Source organism: Rhinopithecus bieti, unplaced genomic scaffold (genome assembly GCF_001698545.2).
Source record: "Rhinopithecus bieti isolate Rb0 unplaced genomic scaffold, ASM169854v2 scaffold_35842, whole genome shotgun sequence".
NCBI lineage: Eukaryota > Metazoa > Chordata > Mammalia > Primates > Cercopithecidae > Rhinopithecus > Rhinopithecus bieti.
In genome coordinates, this window is record NW_016815323.1 from 514,562 (window position 1) to 534,978 (window position 20,417).

Below are 20,417 nucleotides of genomic sequence, written 5' to 3' on the forward strand. Positions count from 1 at the left end.
AGTTGGGTACATAAATATGTGTGTGTGTGTGTTTATATATATATATATATATAATATCTCCAAAATAACCTATTATTAAATTTTATTACTATATATAATAGCCATATATTATTTACAGTTCTATCGCACGACTCAACTTGATTCAACCTGTGTCTCTCTATCCTAGAAATCCAGAGTTGAACTGAGTATCTGTGGGAGACAGTTGAAGATGGGTCACTCTGACCTCTGTACCTAAAAATGTGGACATTAAGTCCTTACTCATGCAGAATGTTCTTCCTGAAATCTGATATAATGGAATTTATCTTTATTTTGTAAAAGTTTTCTACTCTATGGCATTCCAATATTTTATTTTCTTCTCAGAAAAATACATTTTCTGTTGCTTGAATTTGAATTCAAATCATTCCAACTGACACGACATACCATAGGTACAGTCTTGTTATTTTCACTTAAATTTTCCTCAAACTTCTTTAATTGGTACTTATCAAGTACTTATTACAAGCAAAGCTATGAAATAGGAACTAAATTAGAATTAACAAATTAAGAGTAAAACATGAAATTAACACAAGAGTAGTTTCTAATGGAAGAGCCTGCGTTTAGCTAACAATCACAAATTAATTATGTCAAACAATTACTAAGCCCTTATTTTGTGTCAGTTCCATATCAGCATATACTTTTGTGATGAAGCAATTTATTTCTAGAACAGATGTTTTGTGTTAAGGGACAATCTGGAAATAAATGACTGTAAATTTAACTTGTACAAATATGGATCTAACATGCTTTCAGTTCAAAGTTACATTATTTCAATAGGTATTCCTTGTATATCTATTGCATATTCCATAATTTTAAATGTAGTTTAGATTAAAACCACACAAGTCCCTGCAGTGTATTATGAGCTTAATTCACATTGGAAAAAACATATCTCTTCTATAGTACTATACAATGCACACCTCACCAAAATGTAGAAATCACTTGTCTATTAATATCTTTATGCTATAATTTTATAGAGTTTAAATTTGTTATTTAACATGGTAAAGCTAAAGGGAAGAGAGTTCAACTTGTAGCAATGGGACAGAACTTGACTGGTAAAAACTAAAAATAGTATCCAATTTTCTAGTTTGGTTTTATTTTATGTATTTATGTATTTATATTTCAATTGATTTTGGTGGAACAGGTGATGTTTGGTTACATGAATAAATTCTTTAGTGGTGATTTTTGAGGTTTTGGTGCATCCATCACCCTGTACCCAATGTGTAGTCTTTTATTCCTTGCCACCCACCACCCTTTCCTCCAAATCCCCCATGTCTAATCTATCATTCTTACGCCTTTGCGTCTTCATAGCTTAGCCCTCACATGTGAGTGAGAACATAAGAAGTTTGACTTCCCATTCCTGCATTACCTTGCTTAGAATAATAGACTCCAATTCCATCCAGGTTTCTGGGAATGCCATTATTTGGTTCATTTTTTTTATGGATAAGTAATATTCCATGGTGTGTGTGTATATACACACACACACACACACACACACACATATATATATATATATATACCACATTTTCTTTATTCACCCATTGATTGATGGGAATTTGGGCTAGTTCCATATTTTTGCAATTGCAAATTGTGCTACTATACACATGCATATGCAAGTATCTTCTTTGTATAATGGCTTCTTTACCTCTGGGTAGATACCTGGTAGTGAGATTGCTGGATCAAATGGTAGATCTATTTTTAGCACTTTAAGGAACCTCCACACTGTTTTCCACAGTGGTTGTACTAGTTTACATTTCCACCGACAGTTTAAAAGTGTTCCCATTTCACTGCATCCACATCAACACCTATTATTTTCTCGATTTTTTGATTATGGCCATTCTTGCAGGAGTGGGGTAATAGAGCATTGTGGTTTTGATTTGCATATCCCTGATAACTACTGACGTTGAGCATTTTTCTATGTGTTTATTGGCAATTTATATATCTTCTTTTGAGAATTGTCTATTCATGTCCTTAGCCTACGTTTTGATGGGATTGTTTATTTTTTTTCTTGCTGATTTATTTGACTTCTTTGTAGATTCTAGATGTTAGTCCTTTGTTGGATGTATAGGTTGTAAATATTTTTCTCCCATTCTATGGGTTGTCTGTTAACTCTGCTGCTTATTTTTATTTGCTGTGCAGAAGATTTTTAGTTTAATTAAGTCTCATCTATTTATCTTTGCTTTTGTTGCATTTGCTATTGGGTTCTTGGTCATGAAGTCCTTTACCTACGCCAATTTCTAGAAGGCTTTTTTTTGTTTGTTTTTGTTTTTCCCCAGTGTTATCTTCTAGAATCTTTATGGTTTCAGATCTTAGATTTAAGTCTTTGATTCATCTTGAGTTGACTTTTGTATAAGGTGAGAAATGAGGATCCAGTTTCATTCTTCTGCATGTGGCTTGCCAATTATGCAAGCACCATTCGTTAAATAGGGTGTGTCCTTTCCCCACTTAATGTTTTTGTTTGTTTTGTTGAAGATTAGTCGGCTTTAAGTATTTGGCTTTGTTTTTGCATTCTCTGTTCCATTCCATTGGTTTATGTACCTACTTTTATACCATGCTGTTTTGGTGACTAATAACCTTATAATATAGTTTGAAGTCCGGTAATATGATGCCACCAGATTTGCTCTTTTTCTTAGTCTTGTTTTGGCTATGTGGGCCATTTTTTGTTTCCTTATAAATTTTAAGACTTTTTTTTCCTAGTTTTATGAAGAATGATGATGGTATTTTGATGGGAATTGAATTGAATTTGTAGATAGCTTCTGGCAGTATGGTCATTTTTAGGATATTGATTTGACTCATCCGTGAAACTGGTGAGTGTTTCCATATGTTTGTGTCGTCTATGATTTATTTGAGCAGGTTTTGTAGTTTTCCTTGTAGAGATCTTTCACTTCCTTGGTTAGGTATATTTCTCTTTTATTTTTGAGATGAAGTTTTGCTCTTGTTGCCCAGGCTGGAATGCAATTGTGCGATCTTGGCTCAATGCAACCTCTGTCTCCCGGGTTCAAGTGATTCTCCTGGCTCAGCCTCATGAGTAGCTGGGATTACAGGCATGCACCACCATGCCCAGCTAATTTTGTATTTTTAGTAAAGACAGCGTTTCTCCATGTTGGTCAGGCTAGTCTTGAACTCCCAGCCTTACATGATCTGCCCACCTTGGCCTTCCAAAGTGCTGGGATTATAGGCATGAGCCACCGCACCTGGCCTGGTTAGGTATATCTCTAATTATTTTTCTTTTCTTTTCTTTTCTTTTTTCTCTAATTATTTTTCTTTTCTTTTCTTTTCTTTTCTTTTCTTTTCTTTTCTTTTCTTTTTTTTTTTTTTTTTTGCAGCTATTGTGAAAGGGATTGAGTTCTTCATTTCTTTCTCAGCTAGGTCGCTGTTGGTATATAGCAGAGCTACAGATTTGTGTATATTAATTTTGCATCCTGAAACTTTGCTGAATTCGTTTGCCAGTTCTAGGAACTTTTTGAATGAGTCTTTTCGAATGAACTTTTTGAATGAGTTTCTATGTATACAAACATCACCAGCAAACAGCAACAATTTGATCAGTTTGATTTCCTTGTTACTGATTTGGATGCCCTTTATTTCTTTCTCTTGTTTGATTGTCCAGTGCTATGGTGAATAGAAGTGGTAAACGTAGGTACCCTGTCTTGTTTCAGTTCTCAGAGGGAATGCTTTCAACTTTTCCCCGTTCAGTGTTATGTTGACTGTGAGTTTGTCATAGATAGGGAATGCTTTCAACTTTTCCCCGTTCAGTGTTACGTTGACTGTGAGTTTGTCATAGATGGCTTTTATTACATTGAGATACATCGCTCGTGTGCCTATTTTGCTGAGGGTTTTAATCATAAAGGGATGCCGTACTTTGTCAATAGCTTTTTCTGTGTCAATTGAGATGATTATGTGATTTTTGTTTTTAATTCTGTTTATGTGATGTATCGCATTTATTGACTTACATAGGTAAAACTGCATCTCTGGTGTGAAACCCACTTGATAATGGTGGAATATCTTTTTTATGTGCTATTGGATTCGGTTCACTAGTATATTGTTGAGGATTTTTGCATCTGTGTCCATTGGGAATATTGGTCTGTAGTTTCTTTTTTTGTTATGTCCTTCCCTGGTTTTAGTATTAGGGTTGTACTGGCTTCACAGAATGATTTAGGACAGATTACCTTTCTCTCTATCTTTTGGAATAGTGTCAATGGGAGTGGTACCAATTCTTCTTTGAATGTCCAATAAAATTTTGGTGTAAATCCATCCTGTCTTGGACTCTTTTCGTTGGCATTTTTAAAAATTACTCTTTCAATCTCACTGCTTGTTTTTGTTCTGTTAAGAGATTCTATATCTTCCTGGTTTAATCTAAGAGGGTTGTATATTTCCAGGTATTTATCCAACTCCTCTAGGTTTTCTAGCTAATGTGTGTAAAGATGTTCATAGTAGCCTTGAATAATGTTTTATATTTCTGTAGTATTGGTTATAATATCCCTTTTCATTTTTAATTGATCTTATTTCAATCATCTTTCTACTTTTCTTGGTTAATCTCACTAAACGTCTATCAATTTTATATATCTTTTCAAAAAATCAGTTGTTTGTTTCATTTATCTTTTGAATTTTTGGCCTATTTGTTTCAATTTCATTTAGTCTGCTCTGATCTTTGTTATTTCTTTTCTTCTGCTGGATTTGGGTTTGGATTGTTCTACTTTACTCCAGTTCTGTGAAATGTAACCTTAGATTATCTATTTGTGCTCTTTCAGACTTTTTGATGTAGGCATTTAATGCAATGAACTTTCCTCTTATACCACTTTTCCTGTATCACAGAGGTTTTGATAGGTTATGTCTCTGTTATCATTCAGTTCAAAGAATTTTTAAATTTCCATCTTGATTTCATTGTTGACCCAACAATCCTTCAGGACCAGGGTATTTTATTTCCATGTATTTGCATGATTTTGAGGGATCTTTTTAGATTTGATTTCCAGTTTTATTCCACTGTGACAGAGTACTTGATATAGTTTCAATTTTTCAAATTTACTGAGACTTGTTTTGTGGCCAATCATATGATCTACCTTGGAGAATGTTCCCTGTACTGATGAATAGAGAGTATATTCTGCAGTTGTGGTGCAGAATGTTTTGTGAATATCTGTTAAGTCAATTTGTTTTAAGATATAGTTTAAGTCCATGGTTTCTTTGTTAATTTTCTATCTTGATGACCTGTCTAGTGATGTCAGTGGAGGATTTAAGTCCCCCATCTATCTCATTTCTTAGGTACAATAGTAATTATTTTATAAATTTTGGAGCTCTTGTGTTAGGTGCATATATATTTAGAATTCTGATATTTTCCTGTTGGATGAGTCCTAGTCCTTTTATCATTATATAATGTCCCTATTTGTCTTTTGTAATTACTGTTGCTTTAAAGTTTGTTTTGTCTGATATGAGAATAGTTACTTCTGCTTGGTTTTGCTATGCATTTGCATGGAATATCTTTTTCCACTTCTTTACCTTAAGTTTAGATAAGTCCTTATGTGTTAGGTGAGTCTCCTGAAAATAGCAGATACTTGGTTGGTGAATTCTTATCCATCCTGCCGTTCTGTATCTTTTAAGCTGAGCATTTAGCCTATTTACATTCAATGTTAGTATTGAGATGTGAGGTGTCATTCTATTCATCATGCTCTTCGTTGCTTGAATATTCTCAGCATTGATTTTCTGGAAAAGACTGTATCTTTCCTTCATTTATGAGCCTTAGTTTCACTGGATACAAAATTCTTGGCTGATAATTGTTTTGAGGAGGTTAAAAATAGTACCCCAACCCTTTCTACTTTATAGGGTTTCTGCTGAGAAATCTGCTGTTAATTTGACAGGTTATCCTTTATAGGTTACCGAATGCTTTTATCTCACAGCTCTTAAGAGCTTTTCCTTTGTCTCAACTTTAGATAACCTGAGGAGTACATGCCTAAGTGATTATCTTTTTGCTATGAATTTTCCAGGTGTTCTCTGAGCTTTTCGTATTTGGATGTCTAGATCGCTAGCAAAGTAGGGGAAGTTTTTCTTGATTATTCCCTCAAATATGTTTTCCAAACTTTTAAATTTCTCTTCTTCCTCAGGAACACCAATTATTCTTGCTTTGGACATTAACATAGTCCCAAACTTCTTGGAGACGTCTTTTATTTTTAAAAATTCTTTTTTCTTTGTCTTTGATGTATTGAGTTAATTCGAAAGCCTTGTCTGTGAACTCTGAAGTTCTTTCTTCTGCTTGTTTGATTCTATTGCCAAGACTTTCCAGTGTGTTTCGCATTTCTCTAAGTGTATCTTTGATTCCTAGAAGTGGTGATTGTTTTTTATTTATTTCATTGAAAATTTTTCCTTTCATATCCTGTATCATGTTTTTGATTTCTTTAAGTTGGGCTTCACCTTTCTCTGGTGTCTCCTTGCCTAGCTTAATAATTGGCTTTCTGAATTCTTTTTCTGGCAATTCAGAGATTATTTTCTTGGTTTGGATACATTGCTGGTGAGCTGGCATGATCTTTTGGGGGTGTCAAAGAACCTTGTTTCGTCATATTACCAGAATTGTTTTTCTGGTTACTTCTCATTTGGGCAGAATATGTCAGACGGAAGATCTGGGATTCAAGGGCTGCCATTCAGATTCTTTTGTCCCACAGGGTGCTCCCTTGATGTGGTGTTCTCCCTGTTCCCATAGAAATGGGGCTTCCTGAGAGCTGAACTGGGTAGTAATTGTTTTTGCTCTTCTGGGTCTAGCCACTCAGGGGAGCTACTGGGCTCCAGGCTGGTAGTGGGGAGTGTTTGCAAAGAGTCTTGTGATGTGATCAGTCTTCAGGTCTTGTAGCCGTGAATACTAACACATGCTTCGGTGGAGGTAGCAGGGGAGTGAAGGGGACTCTATGATGGTCCTTTGTTGTGTTTTTGTTTAGTGTGCTGGCTTTGTGTTAGTTGGCCTCAAGTCAGGAGGTGGCACTTCCAAGAGTACATCAGCTGTGATCCTATGGGGAGGATGCAAACTTGCCCTGGGGACACCTTGTTAAGTATTCAGGAATAACAGATGGTGATCAGGGCTATAGAGCTCTCAAGAGATTATGACCTTTGTCTTTGGCTACCAGGGTAGGTAGAGAAAGACTCACCAGGTTGGGGCAGGGATAGGTATATCTGAGCTCAGCCTCTCCTTGGGCAGGGCTTGCTGTGACTATTGTGGGAGATGGGGTATGGTTACCAGTTCAATGGAGTTATATTCCCAGGGAGATTATGACTGCCTCTGCTGATTCATACAGGTCATTAGGGAGGTGGGGAAAAGCCAGGAGTCATTGGTTTCACTCTGCTCCTCTGCAGCCCGCAGTCCTAAAGGTCAATTGCACTCCCACTGTGGTCCCCTAACAGCACCGAGTCTATTTCCAGGCAGCTGCTGACTAGGACTGAGAATTTGCCTCAGAACACCAGCCTCGCCATTGAGAAAGCAAGCAGACTCTCAGTTTTTTGGCATCTCAGGTAGCCTGCATGGGTGACCCGGTTCCTTCAAAGGGCCTGTGGATTCCCTCCACCTTTCCAAGTATGTTCCTGTGGTAGTTCTTGGAGCAAAAGTTTACAATGCGATTCTTCACATGCTGCTCTGTCTGACCAAGTGGGAGCTGCAGACTTTAGTCCCATCCTCTACCCACCACCTTAATCTTCAGCGTCCAGTTTGAGATGCTCCTTATGTTGTAGTTATCAGAGTGCTTCTACAGTGTGGAAGCCTTACACATTCACTCTCCTGGACAGCAGAGAAGCCTAGAGATGTGAGGCAGACATTTGGAACCACTTTTTCAACAAGGATTTGCTCTGAGGAGGGTGGGGACCTGAAAAACTGAGCAGTCATCTGTGGTTGAGAGGCTGAGAAACTTACCGCAGTTTTGGACAATTGCACAGAGTTGATAAGAGGACATCAACTGGAATTTGAGGCTAACCTGGGAGAAGGATCCTGGATTCCACCCCTGCCAAAATTTCAGTTGGGACCCTGAGAGGATATGCCTTAGGTTAGGTGAAGAGAAAATATGCCAGCAATCACAGTAACTGAAGCCAGCTCCAAAGCAAGTCAATGTCCATTCGTATTAAGGTTACCTGCATACTGTTTAATTGATTCTTGAAGTAAGCATTTTGGATGAAAAGCAATTTGAGTTTTAAGTTATCTTGCACTGTTTTATACTTAATTTCTTGGTCTCATGCAAAAATAATCAGGCATGCAGCAACACAATAACAGCAACAACAACAATAACACACACACACACACACACATACACTGAAAGCAAATCAAAGAAACAAAGAAAAAAAACAGAAAGAGAAATATTGCAGTAAAACTGCCAAAAACAAAGACAAAGAGGAGAATTATAAAGGCAGCAAGAAAATAGAATTAGAGAAGCCAGAAAAAAGCATGTTGCCTTCAAAAAACTTCCCCAAAGAAACAGTAGAAGCCAGCAGACAATGGGCTGAAATCATTGAAGTGCCACCCTAGAACCCTAGAATTCAATACCTTGTGAAAATGTCATTCATAAATGAAGACAATTGTTAATTTTGAAAACAAAACTGGAAGAAATCAGCTGTGCAAGTCCCCGATTAAAGAAAATGCTACAGGAAGAATTTTTTGGCATTGGAAAACACTCACAGATAGAACCATAGGGATAAAGAAAGCAGAAGGAAGAATGTGACAGGCAAATTTGAAGGTGGATTAAATGAAATTGACTAAGGAAAAATTATGTGTTGTAGAACTTTATATATAATACTTATGCTCATTAATTACATATTATATATATATGCATGCACACTAACTAAAGCACATATCTACAATGAAACTAAAGGCATGGGGAAATAACTGGAGACAGGTGTTCTAAGAATTCTAAGACCCCTATATTGTCTGAAATCTGGAAATATTCTAGGACACACACTCTGTGTCCTGTATTAGTCCTGTATTTTATTTTACCATTAATAAACTAAGTGTATCTTATACATTTTAAATGAGTTATCAACTAAAACTAAAATAATAACTAGCAAATTTTCAAAAAGGAAAATGGAAGTTGATTAAAAAACATATAATACATCCAAAAAATGGACGAAACAGTGAAGAAATTATAAAATATAAAAGAGTCTGCTTAAACACACATGTCAGTGATTAGGGTAATTATAAATGAATTAAATAACACATTTTTTAAAAGTTTGTCACACTGGTTTTAAATATATATATATACTGCATATTACTATCAAAACTGTGTAGTAAATATAAGATAGGTAGAGTAGTATGAAAAAAAAGCACAATGAAAACATTTATCAAAATAGAACTTGCTTACCAATATATGGAGAAACTTTAACCTATGCTGGCATGTGATTTGCTTTAAAAAAAATAGCAATTATTTTTATTACATCTCGAGTTTGACCTGGAGGTGTTATTGTCTGGATTTATTTTTCATTCTCTACCCTTCACAATGTTTAATTTTCTCCCACATTGCTTATTTCAGAATTTTCTCATTCCAGAATTATCTGATATTGATACTACCATTGATGTATTTATTAGCATTCTGCAATAAATTCTTCATAACAAACTCAAAATCTCAATGGCTTACAGAAAGTTTTTTTTTTTTTTTTTTTTGCTTATAGAAACATGGGCTTAGATATTCCCCATGAGTTCCTCATTCTGGAATTAGTACTAGCCTTGGTTATGCTCTTTTCAAGGTAGATGGTAGAAGAAATATAAGAGCTAAGCTAAACTACAAACTACACAAGCACATTTTAAGCAGAAACTCATGGCATCTCCTAATATCCTATTATTGGTCACAAGAATCATTTGGTGCAGCCTTCGTCAATGTGATATGCTGGATGATCTGTGTTCGCTCCTGGAGGCACTGCAGTCACATGGCAAATGTTGGTGTATCATTTTATTATAAGAAGGGAGTGAAGAGACGGAACAATAATTTTATGCATCACATTTGGCAAATTTACCTTTACTTTTGTTCAATTGTAAATTCCATAAGAAATCACGTACATAAGCCCACAATGTAGGCACAATACGGTAATATATTCCAGCAGTGTACCATTTCGTCCTCGCAGTTTTATTGTGTTTCTTGCCCATACATACACATTTGTTCAGAATAAGCTCTGTGTATATGTATATGTATGTGCAATTCACATGTTTATATAAATTACATATTTTTAAAATTAGTTCAATATGTTTATAATATGTGTTCACTAAATACTTGAAGAGGCTTGTCCAGAGGCAATGCGTTATCTCAACTGATTGTTCACAGTCACAGATGGAACTTCTGTTCTACTTTTTTCCTCCTCACTATTGCGCTTTACTAGTCTTAAAAAAATAAATAAAAAAATAAATACTTGTTAAAGAAATAAAATTTTTGAGATGGAGTCTCACTTTGTTCGCCCAGGCTGGAGTGCAGTGGCATGATCTTGGCTCATTGCAACATCTGCGTCCTGGGTTCAAGTGATTCTCCTGCCTCAGCCTCCCAAGTAGCTGGAATTACAGGCACCCACCACCATGCTTGGCTAATTTTTTTTTTAATGTAAGAAAATGATTTTATTCTTGATTTTTATTTCCCATACAGTTTACAAATACACTTTTACTCTGATAATACAGCTTTGCAACTAGCAAAGCACTTGTGCTAACACCCACAAATACAGGTGGAGAGACAATTAACATCCACGAATATTTCTCTACATAAACTATTATTTTAATGTCTTTTTTTAAACAAACAGTTGCAAATAGACTACATAATATATGTGGGCAAAAAGGCAATTAAGTGACTCTCTTGAAACACTAAATGTATAATAAACAGCATATTATCAACATTTACATGATTCACATCAACATGATGACATCCTAAAATGTATTCCTTTTAAAGGATAGATTTATCAATAAATATTACATAACTTTTAATACTCTGGTACAATACTTCATATACTGCAGGAAAATTAATTGTGGATCTAGTCATCAGCTTAATTAAGGATCCTTTTCCCATCAGGTTTTATTAATAAGAGAATCACAATTAGGTCATAAATAAACAGGCAAATTATTAATTACATGATTTGAGGCTTAGGATGAAAACTTGTCAAAATTAGTTTGATAAAAAACAAAGTTTTATGACACACTAAAACCAACTGTTCAATAGTTTTGCCTTGTGTGGACTGCCCATAGTGAAAAGGAACACATTTTTAGTGAAGAAAGATACAATAAACTATATTTTGGAACTTTTCAAGAGGAAGAAGGAAAAAAGATTTCAACAAAATTAAGGGCAAATACAGATCCTAACAAAGGCATCCTGACATCAGGGATGCCATGTGCTTGCTATGTGCAAAACTTGATTTCCCCAACAACATATAGAGAACAAAAACTGCACTGGCTTTGTAGTTATGTCTATAGCCTACGTTTCTCTTATGGATACTAGGCTACAACAAAACACTTCACAATTGCCAACCTTTCCACACGCCCCTCAATTAAAAATAACTCAAGATGTTATTAGTTCTTAAAATCCCCAATAAAATAACCTCTAAAAATAATCTTGACCATTTTCTTCACTGTTTACCCGAAGCAACTGGGCTTTTTAAATAATGCACACACATACTACGAAAGTCCTATCCATGTTTTCTCAACCCCATTTAGCCACATTTGAAAATACCTTGATTTCAGTGAGAGAGATGACCATAAGTTTCAGAAAGCCCACACACTAGACATGAAGCACCTTTTAGTTTTTTTTTTAAAAAAAAGTTACTAAGACTGTGAAATTTGGCTTTTTTTAAAAAACCCCAATACTATGTGCCAGATAACTCTTTCACCCCAAAATATAAAATCCTATGCTTATAATTTTAAAATCCTCAGTGAGCTATGGAATATTGTGCACATTTAATACCTACCAGCAACCTAGAAGTGAACGGCATCCATGTGTCTGTCACACTGACTTTCCAAATAACTGATTCACCCATTACTGACTGCTCTGGCCCTGGGCTCTCTGACTTCCTTAGAAACCACCTCTTTGGAACTTTCATTTCCACAACTTTTTTTTAAACCTGCACCTCGACCTTTCTCCATCATCCCAGCCTCTTTGCCTGATTCCATCCCATGTAAAGTAAACTCATCTGAGAACCTGCAATCACCATTTGCCAAACACATAATAAGCCTTAGCAACCTAGGGATTATGATAACTCTGGCCTTGGCCTAAGTTCACATAAGAACATGATAGTTTGTTGACCTCGTGGAGGGAAATCTAAGTGAAATCAATATCTTATAACAAATAAAGCTAGCCAAGATCAGGTATTTCCATTCTGAGTATAAAAGCAACTGATCTTAGGCAACAGGCAGAGATGTTAATGCAGGAAATACATTTGTACAATCAAACTCTTGTGTGCTGGTGAAAGATTTTACCGCCAAAGTCAAGTCAAGACAAAACCAAAGCAAAATGGAGAAAAAGTCAATGTAGCAATGCAATAAAAAGAACAGGATTCAAGCTTCTTGCTGCAAATACTGAACTGAAATCTTTTTCTTTACAAATTTGACTAGAAGACAGTAGTCACATTTCCCTAATAGGGAAATACCTTCAGGCCACAGCTGTGTTCTGAAGCAATTCAAAGTTCAATGAATACTGGGGGGGTAGGGGTGGGGCTGATATACATTTTGTCAGTGAGAATGGCAGCCAAACTACCTGAGAGTCTCAAGGGACTGAGAAACCTCAGAAAGGAACTACTCCCAGGGCTGGATCTCGGCCTTCCTTTCAGGAGCCAAAGTCAGAAGAATCCAAGGAGACCATAACTTCACAGCAAAGATGCCATAGCCTTTTATTACCGTCACAAAAGTCAACCAATGATATTTTCATTGAAATATCTGCACTGAATTATGATTACATGTATGAGACAAAGAGGGATGTCTCTGGAGAAGGCACTTAAGGTAGAACATTAGCCAGTCTCACCAGTTGGCTTAAACAAAAATGAGTTCGTTCAACCTGGCTGGAGGCCTGTTAGGGCTGTTCTTTCTCGCTGTTTCTTCTTAGTGTGGCTACTAAAAACAGTGCATTAAGAAAGAGTCACATTTCCAAAAGTTTGGGGGATGCCCCAGTGGGGTGGGTGCTGCCTTTCAAAAGCCCTATGTTGGTCTCTAAACCATCCATTCCTCACAAGATCAGTTTTTTTCCCCAAGTGCTTGGTCCAAAAATGGTTTCAAGGGCTTGGCAGAATCATTCAGGGAAGCCTTCTGAAGGCCCTTCTTCATTTCTCAGTTCAGCTTTCAGCTTTCCCCAGTTACTATTAAGCAGCTTTCGCCTTCCCAAGGTCACTAGCAAACTTCTACTTTTGGATATCCTTGGTTATCCATTTGTTGACCCATCTATTGACTAGTGGCCCCCAATAAACTGACCTCTCACTCAACACCTTTCTTTGAATCTGAGCTGGGCCCTTGTGACTTGTTTAGTAAGTAAGAGGGCATACCCAGCTCCTCTCTGATTAGAAAAAAATCATGCATCATCATCATCATCAACAGCAGTAGAAGGGACACGGTGACAATTCTGGATTAAAGTCTTCAGAAGGCCTGATCACTTCTGCTTTTGAGCTCTTGGGAGCTCTGAGCTGCACGTGACAGGTCTGGCTACCTGCCAGCCAGGCCACTGAAAGAGACTATATGGAGAAGGAGAGACTCAGGACTTCAGGCAGAGAGAGAACCCCAGCCATCCCAGTCTCTCTGCCGACCTGCTGACCACATGAGTGGCCATCTGCAGGCTGGCAGAAGAACAGTCCAGCTGAGTCCAGCTCAGACTGAAGAACAGTTGGGGGTGGGGTTTCTTTAAGCAACTGAAGTTTTGGGGTAAGTTTGTCAGCAACATTTGGCAACCAAAAACACTGGTCATTCATAGATGCCTTTTTTCTAAGTACAAAACAATTACTCAAATGCAAAAAAAATGTGGCAAACATTTTCCCACCACAACCTTCTCAGTCAACAACTGAACTATAATTGGTCATCGGCTGGGAAAAAAAAAAGCCACATCTCTTATCTTAATTTATAAATATCCATGATTATTTTTCTACAACTCTTTAATGCCAACACAAAGGTAGCCTAGTCAGCTTCTGACAGTCTCAGGGACTGGCTTAATTCTCATTTGGCCAAAAATAGAAGCCATCAAAATGAATTACCCACTACCGGATACACGATGGTAAATGAGATTGTTCTCACTTTTCTAGAATGTTGTTACTTAATTTTCCCAAATCATTTCTTCTTATCCCCCATAATGAGGAAAAAATAAACAAAAAAATAAACTGGTTAAGGTTGTAAAAAGAAGAAAAAAAAAAGCCTATTACTAGACTCTGAATCCCCACCATCGGCAAAATACAGTGCACAATTTAACTGCTTCCTCAAGATAAAACAAATTCTATAAAATATAATGTTGTCTACATTATAGAGATGATTCTTCTTATCTGGGGAAATAAGTAATTGGGAAGCAGGTATTGTTAAGTTAAAATACAGTGTTCTTTAAATGGTTTCAAATTTTGCTTATCAGAGGTAGTCAACCACAATGCAAGCCTTCCAAATTCAAATTCTGTCTTCACATAAACTTTCTTGCATCTGTTCTTGATCTTTTTAGGGAGAGGGTGAAAGTCCACATCTATTTCTGTGCTGAAGTTCTGGCAGGTTTTCTCATCTGAAACTTTTCTGCTGTTGCATCACGTTTTCAGACTCTAGCACTGTTTCTCTCATTTCTGCACAGGGTGGTGTTGGAGTACAAGGCAGGATGGGGTTCTGATCTCCACTTGTCTGGTCTGCTAGAGAATACTTAATATTTGTATATTTGTGCCCTTTCCTCTTGCTTTTCTGCTCTTCAATCCTGTGCTGTAGTGTTTCAATATAATGCTGGACTGCCATATAGATAAATCAGTACTGCGCTTCTGTCTGGACCATCCCTGACCTCTGAGACCACACCATCTGGATGGTTTTGAGAACATCAATGTCACAGTCAACACCTTTCTCTCTGCTTATGTCAATAAGAGTATCAATCACAATCAACGTCCCTGTCCGGCCAATTCCAGAACTGCAGTGCAACACAAATGGCCCTGCATCCATGATGCTCTCCTGTTTATGATGCTCCTCCTCCAGGAAGTCCAGCATGCCCCTGGAGTCGCTGGGCACTCCATGGTCCAGACAGGTCTGAAAGCGGTATTGTCAGACCATTCTCTCCATGTTCCCTTGTGCAACCTTTGAAAGTTTAAGTTCTCTTAGCGTATAGTCATGAAGGGTGCTTTCTTTGACCTTCCTAACATGCATGACACCATATTCTTTCAGAGCATACTCATCAGGCCAGTATTTGACACATTTACTCTTTCCTCTCTCCACTTCTTTTGTTGTCATGACAATCACTTGGGAGTTTTCCTGGAACACCATCTGCAAAAGTTACTCACCGTGTTTTGCAGGCAGCCTTGTGTGGCAATGTAACTCTTTTTGGACTTTGAATTGTTGCACTTGGTTTCAAATTCAGACATGATGATATTTGTATTGATGTAATCTGAAACAGGCTGATTGAGATCACTGTCTTGTAAGACAACCCTGGTATGATCAAAGGGCAAGATGCTTTCATATCTTTTTTGTTTTTGTTTTCTTGTCTTTGACCCTCTTTTCAGCTGTAGAGAGTTTTGCCCTCTTGTTGTTGTAGTGTCTCAAATTCTTCCCAAAGCCTTGTTTGACTTTGTCTATGGCTCAGCTAATTTACTTAGTTCTCAAACTCTGCAACATTTATACAAGCATTTATACAAGTCGTGTTAAGGGGCTGCTTGAGTTGTAGCACTGTACCCAATGTTTCCATCATAGGATTCTTCTTATAATGTTCCTCAAGATCTGTCAAAGAATCAAACTGTTCTCCTCCACCAACGTCGTATTTCAGTTCCTTTCAGAGGTAGGATCTGCACAGTTCAGAGGATATTTAAGCTCAACAGCATCTCCATTCTTCTCTTTTAATTGTCCATGATGTTCCATGTAATACTGGACCAACTCAGCCAAAGTGGCAAATTTCTCTCCTCCATACAAGTCATAGTAATCACCAGTGTTCTGAATCTTGATGTGGGTGACAGCTCCATTTCTTCCAATGGAAAGTGTGAAGTCTCCAGGGTTACTTTTACTAGGCCTTGCCAAAAAGCTGCCATCAACTCCTCTTGTCATCAGGTTTTCTGCCTCCATACCAGTGATATTTGGGTGAAACCATCCCCGCGATGTCATGTTCCTCCCGCCCTCTGACTCCATGAGGGACCCGCTCCTTGCTCAGGCTCCGCTGGGTTCAGTCACATTGGGCTGGCCCAAGGGAGGCCGGCTTGGGACCTGACTCGGGGCAAAGCCAGTCAGCCATTCACAGACCCCTCTTCCAGGCCTCAGGATCCCGGAGACTATGCAACCACTTCCCGTTCCAGCTTGCTCCTCCTCTGGCTAATTTTTGTACTTTTAGTGGAGATGGAGTTTCACACTTTTGGTCAGGCTGGTCTTGAACTTCTGACTTAAAGTGATCCACCCTCCTTGGCCTTCCAAAGTGCTGGGATTATAGGCTTGAGCCACCACGCCTGGTTGGGCCTCTATTTCAATACGATTTTTCTTTGGATGGACATCTGGAGAAGCCTACGCTGTATTATATCACTTTGTTTTCCATAACTTGTTATAGAAATATCTACATTACAAGCTATATATAATTTCATGAGTTTCAAATAAAACGCTGAAGGTCTGAGCATGGGATTCAATCATACAAAATAGTAATTGTAATATCCAAAATCAGAAAGATATGAGTTTTCTGTTATTGAACTATCTCACTATATTTTTCTTAGCTTATAGGAACAACTGAAGAAAATTATGGTGTATTATAGGATAGACATGATTTTCCTGAATTTCCAGTAAAATTTTAGAGGCTCTCAGAAGAAGACCAACAGTGCAAAGTAGTAAAACTGAGATATCCACTATTAGAAAGATGCAAACTTCAAAATGATATTCTTGCCATTTGATAGAATTGCTTTTGTACATCTATACATTCAGTTTTGTTTTGTTTTCTGAACTGGTTATGAGAAGAAACAGAATTTTTAGGAAATGAAACTTTATTTTCCACTCTATTTTAGTTTTGTACATTAAACTTCTTTTATTTAAAATATTTTGCATTTATTTTCTAGCATTTTTTCTTCTTATACTTATGTGTTGACTCAGGGGGTACCTGATAAAATAGATACAACTGATTATTCCTATAAAGATGTATATGCCCCCAAAAGTGGAAGTTGTCTTACTTTTTCATAATTCGTTTCTTTATATTTGAATAACACTTAAATGTAAAGGTTACATGGTGAATACAGACAAGATAGATTTTGAATAGTCTATTGTTTTACAGACCTTTTAATATATGTTTCTGAGACTAAAAAGTAATACCTAACACTTATGCTATCTATTAGACTCATTGCTTCATGAGGATCCTCCTAGTTTCATGAGGATGCATAAGTATATTTTAGGCATCATTGTATTTTTAATGCCTAGTATTGAGACAACAGTATGGGAGGGGCTCAATAAATAGTTTTCAAATGTTTAAGTCTGGGGACTAATTTCAGCAGGAAGTTAATGTATAAATATTTATCAAAACACCATTGAACCCTTAAAGTTGTTATGATTTTTTGTAAGTGTTGATAACAAAAACAGATGTGATTTTGGCCTGCTTTGTACTTATAATCCAGAGATAGAGAAGCACATTAATCAAACGCAACAGACACTATAAATGTGTATCCATCATTACTGCTATAAAGGAACTAACTCTTTGAGAGCTTATGGAAGTAAGATTTGACATAATCATGATTAGTGAAAGTGGAAATCAAAAAATGGAATATAATGCATTAATGGTTGAATAATCAAAAAGCCAGATAAAAAGTGGGGCAGCATAGAGAAGCCAAGACACAGGAAATAGCACATGAAGTGTAATGCGATATGCAGGGGCATTCTTAATGAGTACAGAGACCCCAAAAAGTAAAAGGTCAGAGAAGACAGAGCAAAGAATACAATAAAGATGCATGATATGAAAAAAAGCTGAAGAGACACTTAGGGAGAGGGTTTTAGGTTTTTATTGATCAGGATAACAGTTGTCTTTTCTTTCTTTTTTTTTTTTTTTTTTTTGAGACGGAGTCTGTTGCCAGGCTGTAGTGCAATGGTGCAACCTCAGCTCACTGCAATCTCCACCTCCCGGATTCAAGTGATTCTCCTGACTCACCCTCCTGAGTAGCTGGCACTACAGGCGCACACCACCACATTAGCGCCCAGCTAATTTTTGTATTTTTAGTAGAAATGGGGTTTCACCGTGTTGGCCAGGATGGTCTTGATCTCTTGACCTCGTGATCCACCCGCCTTGGCCTCCCAAAGCTCTGGGATTATAGGCGTGAGCCATTGTGCCCAGCCTAACAGTTGTCTTTGTCTAAAAAAGAATGAAAACAATTAAAATATTTTGTGTGTTTGTTGGCATTTTCAGATTTTAAAATATTATTCTGATTGCTATGGGGAAAATGGAGCAGAGGTAATCTATGGCTAGTATGGGAAAAACAAAAAGTTAACTGCTGATTTCCAGGTAAGCGATATAATTGCATGAGCAGGTATTGTGGTGTAGATGGAGGGAAGGTTATAAAATACCTTATTTTTTACTAGGTAAAACAAATAAGAATATATGCAATTCTATAGCTGATAATGTCATTCACCTACATAGAGAACATTGGAAGAGGCACATGTCTGGGACAACTGTGTTTTGTTGGTAGCACATAAACCTGGAATGCCTTAGATATATTTAAGACATGATATTAAATATACATATTGTATTACCCATTACAAAATATCTGCCTTTCAATAAAATTATTATAAGTCATGCCCATGAAGAAAAGAAGCAATGAAGAAAGCAAACAAACTAGACTCAGATATGATACAGATAAGAAGTTAGTTATCTGCAATAGAAAAAGTAGACAACTTAAAAGATGGACAATTTAAGTAAAGGAAATTATGAGAAAAAAATCAAAAGGTAATGCTAGAAATGAAAACCACTAACAGAAATGAAGAATGTTGTCTGATAGATAATCAGTAGACTGAACATGGCCTAGGAAAGAAATTAGTGAGCTTAAAATTAGACCAGTTGAATCATCTTAAACTTAATGCAAAGGACAAAACTAATAACAACAACAAAAAATAGAACTGAATGTCCCAAAACCAGGATCAATTTGAAAATCTTCAACAAATACATAATAGTAATACTAAAAGAGGAATAAAGAGGTAGTGTAGCAGAAGTGATACTTCAATGAACAATGGCCAAGAACCTTACAAAATTAAGAATAGACACCCAAACAAAGACTCAGGAAGCTCAGAGACAACAGGCGTGATAGACACACACACACACACACTCACAAAATGACACATATTATTTTCAAATTGCAGACAGCCAAAGGTCAAAAAAGACTCTTGAGGAAATGAAAGAGGGAAAATACCTAGAGAAGAATAAGATTAGGAATTACAGCAAACTTATCATAAGTCCATAAGCAAGAAAAGATTAGGGTTAAATATTTAACGTATTAAAAAAACCACTTAGAATTGGATATCAGGAAAAATTATCTTTCAAAATGAAGGAAAAATAAGACATCCTCTGAAAATTAAACACTGAGGAAATTAATCATCATTAAATCTGCCTTATAATAAATGATAAAAGTTCCTCAAGAAGAATAAAAATAATGCAGGCCCGAAACTTAGAAATAAAGAGCAAGAGAAAAGAAATAGACTACGATAAACAATATTTTTTATTTTTCTTATTTTATGAAAAAATATAAAATTTGTGTTTAATTAAATAATTATAACAATTTGTTGCTACATATGTTTATATAATATATGGATAAGTGAAATGCCTAACAGCAATGACAAAAGTGATGGAACAGGACTATTCTAAGAAACTTACAGTAAACATGAATAGATACACTGTAGTTTGAAGATAAGCTTTGATTAGTTAAGTGAATGTATTAGAACCTTAAGGAAAGCCACTTAAAATTTTCAAAAATTACTATGAATAATATACTAACAACAAACACAATGAGTAGAAAACAGTTACACACACAGTAGACAGTAAATCACCTATATCAATAATGGCTTTAAAATGACTAGTTTACATGCATCATTAAAAGACAGAGATGCAACTCTTTGTTGTCAAAAAGAATCTCATTTGAAGCATATAAACTAAGGTTAAAATTTTTAAAAGGGTGAAAAAGGTGTCATGCTAACACTAATCCAAAGAAGGGAGAAGTAACTAATTTTGGCGAAAGGAGACATCAGAAGAAGAAAATTTATTACAGATAAAGAGCCACACGACATAATGAGAAAGGAAACAATTATCCAAAAATGTATAATATATAAC

At 36.4% G+C, this 20,417-nt stretch overlaps 1 pseudogene; it reads right to left on the reverse strand.

Annotated features, from left to right (window-relative positions):
* Positions 1-14,677: 14,677 nt before the first annotated feature.
* LOC108515912 (tyrosine-protein phosphatase non-receptor type 11-like) lies at positions 14,678-16,270 on the reverse strand (annotated as a pseudogene).
* Between the last annotated feature and the right edge of the window lie 4,147 nt (positions 16,271-20,417).